The 12107-nt window shown below is 41.4% G+C and overlaps 1 protein-coding gene across 7 annotated transcripts in view; it reads right to left on the minus strand.

Annotated features, from left to right (window-relative positions):
- Positions 1–8611: 8611 nt before the first annotated feature.
- LOC125175982 (uncharacterized) overlaps positions 8612–12107 on the minus strand; it is a 139435-nt gene continuing 135939 nt past the window's right edge. For all 7 annotated transcript variants that reach the window (XM_047876679.1, XM_047876681.1, XM_047876683.1 and 4 more), the window contains one exon: positions 8612–8653. The gene's annotated coding sequence lies outside the window, so the exon portion shown is untranslated. The remainder of the gene's footprint in view (positions 8654–12107) is intronic.

Genomic DNA, 12107 nt, shown 5'->3' on the forward strand with positions numbered 1-12107 from the left:
AAACCTAACCCTAACTGGAACCCTCCCACAAAACCTAAGCCGGCCTTGAACCCTAAACCCACATTGAGATGCCCCGTCGCATGGGCCCTCACTTCATCCCTCGAGGGAGATCACGAGACTAGAGTTGCTTCGGCCCTGGCAATGTCCCTGGACCGAACCCTAACCCTAGCTAAGGCTCTCTCCCCATCCCTACCCAACCAAATTCTGACAACACCAGGCGCATGGGGCTCAAGGCGGTGCAGAGTCACTCAGCATGGAACCTGTAAGCTCACCATGTCGTTTCCCAGGCCCGGTTTCAGTTGCCAGAGAGGATTCCTGAGGCCTCCCCGAACAGGGACCCATACATTTGCGTGGCCTTGGCAGCCAAAGACTAATCCTGACCGGCACCCTCTGCTGTGACCTCAACTGAGCCATCTGGGGACACTACTGCCCTGCTGTGGGTTCAGCGCCTGTGGCTTCCTTGACATAAACCTAACCCTAACCCTACCCTGAACCGGTACCCTCCACGGATACTTAAGCCGACCTCTAACCCTGACCTTATACTTGGACTGCCCCGTGGCATGGTCCCTCACTTCAGCCCTCCAGGGAGAACAGGAGACTGGAGGTCCTTGGGCCCTGGCGACGTCACTGGACCGAACCGTATCCCTAGGTAAGGCACTCTCCCCATGGGTACCCAATACCAAAGTCTGAGAACACCACGCACATGGGTCCCGAAGCAGTGCAGGGTCACTCGGCATGGAACCTGGAAGCTCACCATGTCATTTCCCAGGCCCGGCTGCAAATGCCCGAAAGGATTCCTGAGGTCTACCCGACCAGGGCCCATGGAATTGTGTGACCTTGCAAGCCAAAGATTAATCCTGACCAGCTCCTCCCTTGTGCCCTCAATGTAGCCCACTTGGGAGACCACTGCCCTCCTGTGGGTTCAGCACCTGGAGCCTCCTGAGTACTAACCCAAACCCTACCCCTAATCAGAACCCTCAACTGAATCCTAAGCTGATCTTGAAACCTTATCAAACACTTGACCCTCGGGGTCGCCTGGTCCCTTACTTCTGCCCTCGAGGGAGATCACAAGACTGGAGTTGCTTTGGCCCTGGCAACGTCCTGCATCGAACCCTAACCCTTGCTCAGACTCCCTTCCATTGGAGACACAAGGCACAAATAATAATTCTTCTATGAGAGGGGCGCCTGGGTGGCGCAGTCGGTTAAGCGTCCGACTTCAGCCAGGTCACGATCTCGCGGTCTGTGGGTTCGAGCCCCGCGTCGGGCTCTGGGCTGATGGCTCAGAGCCTGGAGCCTGTTTCCCATTCTGTGTCTCCCTCTCTCTCTGCCCCTCCCCCGTTCATGCTCTGTCTCTCTCTGTCCCAAAAATAAATAAACGTTGAAAAAAAAAAATAATTCTTCTATGAGAAATTTGAAGAATCCCAAAGAAATGGAAAACTTTCCATGCTCATGTATTAGAAGAACAAACATTGTTAAGATATCAATACTAACATAGCAATCGACACATTCAATGCAATCCCTATCAAAATAACATGAACTTTCTTCACAGAGCAAGAACTAACAACCCTAAAATGTGTGAGGATCCAAAAAAGACACCAAAAGCCAAAGTCATGTTGAAAAAGAAAACAAACCTGGAGACATAACTATTTTGGATTTGTGGTGTATTAAAAAGCCGCATTCATCAAGACAGTATGGTACAGGCACAGAAACGGAGACAGACGTCAATGACCAGTATATGGAACCCAGAAATATACCCTCAAACTTATGGTGAGTAATCTTTGATAACACAGGAAGAAGACCAATGGAATAAAAGAGTCTCTTCAGTAAATGGTAGTAGGAAAACTGGGCAGTGTGAAGAATGAAACTGGACACTTAAAAGACACACACACACACACCTCAAAATGGATGAAAGATCTAAATTTAAGTCAGGAACCATCAAAATCCTAGAGGAGATAACAGGCAATGTACCTCCTTAATCCTGGCCGCAGCAACTTCTCGCTTGTCATGTCTCCAGAAGCAAGGGCAATAAAAACCAAAATGAACTATTGAGTCCCGAAGACAAAAAGCTTCTCCACAGCAGGAGACACAATCAGCCAAACTAAAAGGCAACTGAATGGAATGGGAGAAGATATTTGCAGGTGACATATCAGATAAAGGGTTAGTATCCAAAATCTATAAAGAACTTATCACACTCAACACCCAAAAACCAAATAATCCAGTGAAGAAATGGACAAAAAACATGAAGAGCCACTTTAAGAAAGATGACATCCAGATTGGTCACACATGAAAAGATGCTCAATCTCACTCGTCATCACTGAAATACAAATCAAAACCAAAATGAGATATCCCCTCACACCTGTCAGAATGGCTAAAATTAACATCTCAAAAAAAGACAGATGTTGGCAAGGATGCAGAGAAAGGAAACGCTTTTGAAATGCTGGTGGGAATGCAAAGTGGTGTAGCCACTATGGAAAATAGTATGGAGATTCGTCACCAAAACAAAAAATAGAACTACACTAGGCCCCAGCAATTGCACTACTAGGTATTTATCCAAAGAATACACTAACGCTGACTCGAAGTGGCACATGTACTCCAATCTTTAAAGCAGCATTATCAACAATAGCTAAATTATGCCAAGAAACCAAATGACCACTGAAAGATGAATGGATAAAGAAGATATGGTATATTCATACAATGGACTATTACTCGGCGATCAAAAAAATGAAATCTCGCTATTTGCAACAACGTGGATGGAACCGGACTTTATTATGCTAAGCAAAACATGTCAGAGAAAGACACACATCCTATGATTTCTCTCATCTGTCCAACTGAATAAAACTGATGAACATAGTGAAAAGACAGCAAAAATAAGATACAAATAGAGACAGAGTCAAATGATAAGAGACTGTTAAATAGAGGGAAGAAGCTCAGGGTTCCTGGAGGGTTACTGAATAGGGGTATGGGCTAAATGGGTGATGGGCATTAGGGGTGGACCTTGGGATGAGTATTGGGTATATTTTGTACTTGATGGATCACTAAATTCTACTGCTGAAACCACTATAAGGTAACGAACTTGGGCTTAAATTAAAAAAAAAGAAATATTAAAAATAAGTAAAAAATGTACCACCAGTCAAAAGAAAAGAATATTTACATCGGGCTCTTGAGTGGAAATGAAAGACTGCAAGTGTTACAGACAAGAAAGGATCAGAGAAAACATCAAGAAACAATGACAAAACAACTAGTAGAATGGGACTAAATATATACCTAGCAATAATCACTCTGACTATAAATGGACTAAACGCTCCAATCCAAAGACATTGGATAGGGCGTCAGAATGGACAAAACAAACAAACAAACAAACAAACAAAAAACAATGTCTATCTAGATGCTGCCTACAAAGCCTTATTTGGACTTAAGTCACCTGCAGATTTGAAGTGAGGGAATGAAGAAATATTTATCATGCCAATAATGTCAAAAGAAAGCCAGTAGCAATACTTATATCAGGCAAAATAAACTTTAAAACCGAGACTCTATTTTGGTACCCTTTCGGTAAATACCTAATAGTGACATTGCATGCACCCAATATTTATAGCAGAATTATCAACAGTAGCCAAACTATGGAGAAAGCCCAAGTATCCATCAACTGATGAAGGTATAAAGAAGTTGTGGTGTCTGTGTGTGTGTGTGTGTGTGTGTGTGTATACGTATGTATATGCATATGTACATATGTGTATGTTCATATATACATACATACGATATACAATGAACTATAACTCAGCTTCAAGAAGAATGAAATCTTGCCATTTGCAACGATGTGGATGGAGCTCGAATGTATTTGCTAAGTGAAATATGTCAATCAGAGAAAGACAGATATATGATTTCACTCATGTGGAATTTAAGAAACAAAACACATGAAAACTAGGGAAGGACGCAGGAAAAGAGAAGCGTGGTAACAAACCACATGAGTCTCTTAATGTTAGAGAAAAAAGAGAGAAGGTTGATGGAGGGAGATGGGTCAGCGCTGGGCTAGATGGAGGACGAGTATTAAGGAGAGCACTTGTTGTGATGAGCACTGGGTGTTGTATGTAAGGGATGAATCACTGAATTCTACTCCTGAATCTGAGAATGCACTGTATGTCAACTAAGACTTAAATTAAATTAAATTAAATTAAGATAAATAAATAAATAAAGCTATAACGAGATGAAGACAGACACGATCTCTTACTAAAGGGGACAGCCAAACAAGAATATCCAATGATTGTAAATTTTGATGCACCCAACATGCCATCACCAAGTATATAAAACATTTAGCAACAACCACAAAGGAACTCATTTATAATAATATAACGATAGTAGAGGACTTCAACACATCACTCACATCAATGGACACAATCTATAAACAGAAAATCAACAAGGAAACAATGGCTTTGAATGACACACTGGACCAGATGAATTTAACAGATATATTCAGAACACTCCATGCTAAAATGACAGAGTACACATTCTTTTCAAGCGTACATGGGGCATTCTCCAGAAGTAATCACATTCTAGGTCACAAATCAGGCCTCAAGAGGTGCCCAAAGACAGAGATCAGACCAAGCATCTTTTCTGACCACAAAGCTAGGAAGTTAACCACACACACACACACACACACACACACACACACACACACACACAAAGGAGGAAAGGAAACAAATAAAGGGAGGTTAAATAACATGCTACGAAATGAATGGGTCAAACAGGAAATCAATGAGAAAATACACTGAAACAAATGAAAATGAAAATACACTGGTAAAAACCCTTTGGAATGCAGCAAAAGCAGTCTATGATGGAAGTATATAGCAATACAGGCCTACCTGAAAGAGCAAGAAAAATCTCAAACAATCCTAACTTACACCTAAAGGAATGAGTAAAAGAGCAGCAGAAGGAAGGAAATAATTGAGTTTAAGGAAGAAATAAGGAATACACAAAGCAAAAAGACACTAGACCAAATCAATGAAACCAGGCGCGGTTCTTTGAAAGCAGTAATCAACTTGAAAACCTCCTAGGCAGACTTTTCACAAAAAAGACAGAAAGGACTCAAATAAATAAAATCACAAATAAGAAAGGAGAAGTAACCATCAACACCACAAAAATACAATTAAAGATAATATTATGAACAACTATATGCAACAAATTGGACACTCTGAGAAAAATGAACAAATTCCTAGAAACACACAAACTACCAAAACTGAAACGGATGATATCTAAAATCTGAAAACAGAAACATACCACATCAGTAATTAAAAAAATCTCCCCCCAACACAAGAGTTCAGGGTTAGATGGCTTCAGTGATGAATTCTACCATGCGTTTAAGGAAGAGGTAATATGTATTCTCCTCGAATTATTACAAAAAATAAAAAAGAAGGAAAACTTACAAATCCATCATATGAGGCCATCATTACCCTGACACCAAAACCAGATGAAGCCTCCACTAAAACCGGAAACTGCAGCAGCGCCTGTGTGGCTCAGGCGGTTTACTGTCCAACTCTTAATTTTGGATTAGGACATTATCTTGTGGTGCATGGGTTCGAGTCCCATGTTGGGCCCTGCCATGACAGTGTGGAGCATGACCAGGATTCTCTCTCTCCCTGTCTCTCTGCCCCTCCCTCACTTTTATGTACTCTATCTAAGGAAAGAAATAAACATTTTTTAAAAATGTTAAAACAATTTTAAGTAAAACTGCAGACCAATAGCCTGATGACTATGTATGCAGAATTTCTCATTAACATACCTTCAAATTAAAGTCAACAATACATTAATAGAATCACTTACCATAATCAAGTGAGATATATCCCTGGGCTGCAAGGGTGGTTCCACATTCACAGATCAATCAACATGTTGCACCACAGTAACAGAAGAAAGGATAAGAACAATAGGATGCTTTCAACAGATGCAGGAAAACTATTTGACAAAACGTCACATCCATTCATGATAAAAACCCTCAGCAAAGTACATTGAGACTCAACCTACCTGCACATAATAAAGGTCATCTATGAAAAACCCACAGCTCGTCTCATCCTCAATGGGGTAAAATTGAAAGTTTTTCCTCCAAGGTCAGGGACAAGATAGGAATGACCCCTCTCACCACTGTTATCCCACATAGTACGGGAAACCCTAACCACAGCACTCAGACAACAAAAAGAAATAAGAGGAATCCAATTAGGCAAGGAAGAAGTAGCACTTTTGCTATTTGGAACTGACATGATGTGCTCTATAAAAAAACATGAAAGACTACCTTAAAAATTGCTAGAATTGATATATGAATTCGACAAGTCACAATATACAGAAATCAAGCTACATAGATGTATTGCATTTTTGTACACGAATCATGAATTAACACAGAGAGAAAGTAAGGGATCAATCCCATTGACAGGTTCACAAATACCACAAGATACCAGGAATATACCTAACCAAAGAGGTGAAAGACCTGTACTCTCAAGGCTATGAAACACTGATGAAAGAAATGGAAGAGAACACAAAGAAATGGAAATACATTTCATGTTCATGGATGGCAAGAACAAAATATTGTTACAATGTCTACACTCCTCAAAACAATCTACACATGTAATGAAATCCCTATCACACTAACAAAAACATTTGTCACAGACCTGGAACAAATAATCTCAAAATGTATGGAATGACAAAAGTCCCCAAACTGCCAAAAGAAACTTGAAGAAGAAAAGCAAAGCTGGAGACATCACAATTCCAGACGTTAGGTTATATTACATAGCTGTACTGATCAGAACAGTATGGTACTGGCAAAACAACAACAACAACAATAACAACAACAACAACAACAAAACACAGAGGCATAGATGAATAGAATGGAAACCCAGAAATGAACGGACACCTATATGGTCAATTAATTCTCAACAAAGCAGGAAAGAATATCCAATGGAAAAAAAAGATAGTCTTGGGACACATGGGTGGCTCAGTCATGAAAGCGTGTGATTGCGAATTCAGCTCACGTCATGATCCAGGGCAGTGCAGAGCATGCATGGGATTCTCTCTCTCCATTTCTCTCTGCCCCTGTTTTTCATGCTCTCTCTCTCAAAATAAATACATAAACTTAAAGTCTCCTCAACATATGGTTTTGGAAAAACTGGACAGCAACCTGCAAAACAAAACAAAACAACAATGAACCACTTTCTTAAAACATACACAAAAATAAATCCAACATGGATAAAGACCTATGTGTGAAACCTGAAACCATAAAAATCCCAGAGGATAATTAACACAGGCAGTATCTTATTTGACATTGCCTGTACAAATGTCTTTGTAGACATATCTCCTGAGGTAAGGGAAACACAAGCAAAAATAATGGGACATCATAAAAATAAAAAGCTTCCATCACCAAGGAAGTAATCAACAAAACTAAAACGCCTACAGAATATTTGCAAACGACATCTGATAAAGGGTTAGTGTCCAAAATATATAAAGTTATACAGCACACAAAAAATGAGAAATCCGATTAAAAATGGGTAGAAGACACGAATAGACATTTTCCCAAGGAAGACATACACGTGGCCAAGAGACACATGAAAAGATGCTCAATAATACTGATCTTAGGGGAAATTAAATTCAAAAGTACAATGAGATAATACATCACATCTGTCAGAATGACTAAAATCAATGAATGATGAAACAGCAGCTGTTGCCAAGGATATGGGGAAAGAGGAAACCTCTTACACTGTGGGGAGGAATGCAAACTGGTGCAGCCACTCTGGAAAACATCATGGAGATTTGTAAAAACAACAACAACAACAAAACCTGGAAATAGAACTACCTTACGATCCAGCAATTTCACTACGAGGTATTTACACAAAGAATACAAAAATAATTCTTCAAAGGGATACATGCACCCTGATGTTTACAGAAGCATTTTCTACAACAGCCATATTACGGAAACTGCCCAAGCATCCATCAATGATGAATAAATTGAGATGTAGTATATGGAATGTAATATTATTTAGCCGTAAAAGCATGAAATCTTGTCATTTGCCACGAGGTGGACAGAGGGAGAGAATGTTATGCTGGGTGAAATAAGCCTGTCAGACAAAGACATATACCAGATGATTTCATGAACACATGGCAATAAAACAAAACAAAGGTGGGGGGGGGAGGAGACAGTGACAAACAGACTCTTAACTAGGAAACAAACTGAGGAGTTCCACAGCGAGGTGAGGGAATGGGTGAAACAGCTGATGGGGATTAAGAAGTGCACCTGGGATGAGCACCGGGTGACGTGTGGAAGTGTTGCTCTATATTGGACACCTGAAACTAATATTACACTGTGTCTTCACTCAGTGGAATTTAAATTAAAAGATAACATAAGGTTACTGAGACTTACCTACCGGGTTTTCGGTAGTGTTCAATCACTTCACTAGGGTGGAAAAATAACCATGAAATTTTTTAAAAAGCATGTATGATGTGTGGGACAGTTTTTGCCCTTACCTTGGTCTCTGGGTCCAGCAGGACTCGGAACATGGGTCCCAGCTCATTCTTCTAGAAGGTCCTGAGACGAGCATTTCATGTATCCACGTCCTAATTGAATGCAGCTCCCGTGCTTCTGAATTTCTGTTAGGGTTCCTTCCCGGAAACAAACCTGAATCTGGAGCAAACCAACGACTGCATCTATGAGGTGATGTCGTGAGACCCCGCAATCCACGAGTCCTTTAGTAAAATACGTCTTGTTCAAAAACTGTCCTGGAAGGGGTGGAATGAAACACGGGAACAGCCCAGAAAATGCAAAGGCCTGTGCAGCTCAGCAACCAGCTTGACCAGTGAAGCCACCTGGCGCTCCCTGCTCAGCACTCAGTACAACAAGACAGCCTCTCTCTGGCGACTCAGGAGATGCCAAGTTGCTGCTAAGCTCCCAAGGTCTCCCCTGGGGCGGGTGGCAGAACCTGCTGGAAATGCAGCTCTGCTGTCTGTACTGAGGCGCCAGCAGAGGCCTGAGTCCTCTGAGAGCAATAGAAGCCCTTCCTGCTCTGAGGTGCCCTGGGTCAGAAAAGCAGATGGTGCGCCCTCTGCTGGCTATCATTGCCCAGCAGAGGAACCCGCCCCTCCCGGTCTGTGGTGCTCGAGCTCTCTCTGCTGGCCACCATGGGAATTCCTTCAATGTGGAAGGCCCTGGTTGCTCAGCTGAGAGACCAAAGGTGCTCTGAGCAACTAAGCCTGTTCTCCACATTGGGAAGGGTTGTAGTGACAGGGCCTGGAACACAAATCTTTTCTTCTCCTTTCTTGTTAATGAAGAATGAAACCGAATTTATTAACGTAATGACATCATTTTTAATGTTTTAAGCAATGTTCACAGAAAAATAGACCGCCAATTTACACATGCTGAACAAGAAAGAGGTAATTTTATTTACCACCAAAATACATAGGTTAGATAAAGAATGGACACCTTTGAGAGAGAGAGATACCGGCTTCCAGCTATGGAATGAATGAGTCCTAGGGATACAAGGGACAGCCAATGTAATGGTGTCAATCCTGTGATAATACTGTTGCATGCTTTCACATGATAGCTACACTTGTGGTTAAGTACAACATAATGTACAGACATGTGGAAGGGCTACAATGCATGCCTAAAACTAACACAACAAATGTGTGAACAATATTTCAATTAAAAATAGACATCCTTTACACTATCTTTAATTTCTTCTTCTTTGCGAATAAACTATCATTCCTGGGGCGCTTGGATGGCTTAGTCAGTTAAGCGTCTGACTTTGACTCAAGTCATGATTTTGCATCCATGAGTTTGAGCCCCGTGTCAGGCTCTGTCCTGAGAGCTCAGAGCCTCGAGCCTGCCTCAGATTCAGTGTCTCCCACTCTCTCCCTCCTCCCCAGCTCGGGTTCTCTCAAAAAAAGAAACATTAAAAATGAAAAATCATTCCTCATTTAGAATCTGTGAATTTCCATTTATACCAGATTCTCTAACATCACCTTCTTGATGTTGAAAGCTTATCTGAAAAGTCACTAATAATATCTTTGATGACACATATGTGACAAGGTCAGAATGCAACTTACAGGGAGCTACACATCTGTTGTAAATTTACAGTATGTATCCTTGGCTAATATTTCCAATCAAATGTGCTTTAGGGATACGGATGGATGAAATAATGTCCATCAGTCATATAGGTCAATTTCCTATAGGACCATTATGCCTTCAATTACTAATTGCCATCTCTTCAGAATTAAAAGAAATCTGGAACAAGAAAATGTCTTTGAATTTGATGTAAGAGAAGACTATGGTATTTTAAAGGGTCCACCTACCTTCTGGAATCCTCAGATTCGTTGTGGACTGGAGGATAGCAACCTATGATTTGGATGCACACCTCTAGTCCCAGAGGGAGGATATGGACCTTATTGTCAAATGTTTTTTTTTTTTTTTTATCAATATTACTAGTCCACCTCTGCCAGGTCCAGACTGCCAGACCTGGGGGCAACACAATGCCTGATGGCTGGGTTCAGAACTTGAGGAAGGCCAGCTGGTGGGGGGAGGGGGGAATCCAACAGGATCTTTGAAGTCAAAGGTAGGTTGTTCATTTGAGTCCCAAATCTATCCTCCACGCATGCAAATCCAGTGACTCAGCAGAGAACCTTCAATAGGTTTTTCCTGTCCTATTTCTCATTCTGAGAATTCTGAGAAATAGAACCAGAAAATTTATTTGAAGACACAAAAGATGAAAACTTCCTTAATGCGGGGAAGAAAACAGATCCAGAAGCAGGAGGCACAAGGAACCCCCAATATATTCAGCAGAAGCAGATCCACACCAAGTCGTATAGCAATTAAAACCCCAAATGTCGTGATAAAGAAAAAATTTTCACAGCAGGAAAACAAAAGTTGACAGTTACCTACAAGGGAAACCCCAAAAGGTTATCACTGGATGTTTTTCAGAAGAAAGTTTGAAGCCGTAAGTGAGCAGCACGGTATGGTAAAGTTGCTGCATGGAAAACATCTGCAGCCAAAGAGAGTCTGTCCACAACACTATCATTCAGATGGAAGGAGAGATCAAGAGGTTCCCAAATAAATACTCAGGGATTTCACAACCAACAAACCACCCCTGCAAGACATGTTAAAGGGGACTCTTTAAGTGGTAAAGAAACACTTAAAGTGACAGTATTAAAGTGCGAAACACAAAAGCAATAAAAATGAATATATCTGAAAACATCAGCCAAGTTATTCACGATATGAAAGGTTTTGAAATATGACACTACATATCTACAACACGGGGAGGAGAGGAGTAAAGAACTAGCTCAAACTTAAACAACTATCAACTTAATATAGACTTCTATATGCAGAAGTGGTTACATACAAACCTAATAGTAAACACAAATCAAACACCACTAATACATGTGCAGAGTATAAGGACAAGCAATTTCCACTGCACTACTAAATAAACCCAGAAAACCATAGAAAAGAGAAATAGAAGAAAGGATTAGACAGATTCCAACAGGGCCTGGGGCATTGAGGGAGATGGCCCTGGGACACCTCCCCACAGGGCAGGCTCTGGGGTTTACCTGCCAAAGAGCAGCACACTCTCCCTCAAGACATCCCTCTCCATGACAGAACGTGAGGCTGAGCCTCACAATTCCAGAAGAAATGAGGGCTACCCATCTTTTCAATTCCAATGGCCTCTGAAGAACTTGGACCCAGGGATGTTGGAGTCTTGGGGTCATGGAACTCTGTTGCCCATGATACAAGCCCTTTCTGCCCCAGCACTCAGAGCCACTTCCTACATCCCCTCTCCCCTGGCCCATCTAACCGTGTCCACATACCCGGACCAGGTCTCTACTTTCCACCTTGTACTTCCTCTTTGTCTCTGTTTCTCTCTTACCACATCTCTCTGTTTCTTCCTTTCACTCTCTAGGGAGTGGTGTAACATATGGTACCAAGCTTTCTTCTTATACATGTGAATATCCAATTTTCCCAGCACCAGTTATTCAAGAGACTACTCTTCTCCACTGTGTATTATTGACTCCCTTGTCAAATACAAGGTGACTGTGCATGCATGGGTTTAGATTGGGCTCTCAATTTCTGTTCCATTGTCTTGTGTGTGTGC

Source organism: Prionailurus viverrinus, chromosome D1, assembly GCF_022837055.1.
Source record: "Prionailurus viverrinus isolate Anna chromosome D1, UM_Priviv_1.0, whole genome shotgun sequence".
NCBI classification, from domain to species: Eukaryota; Metazoa; Chordata; class Mammalia; order Carnivora; family Felidae; genus Prionailurus; species Prionailurus viverrinus.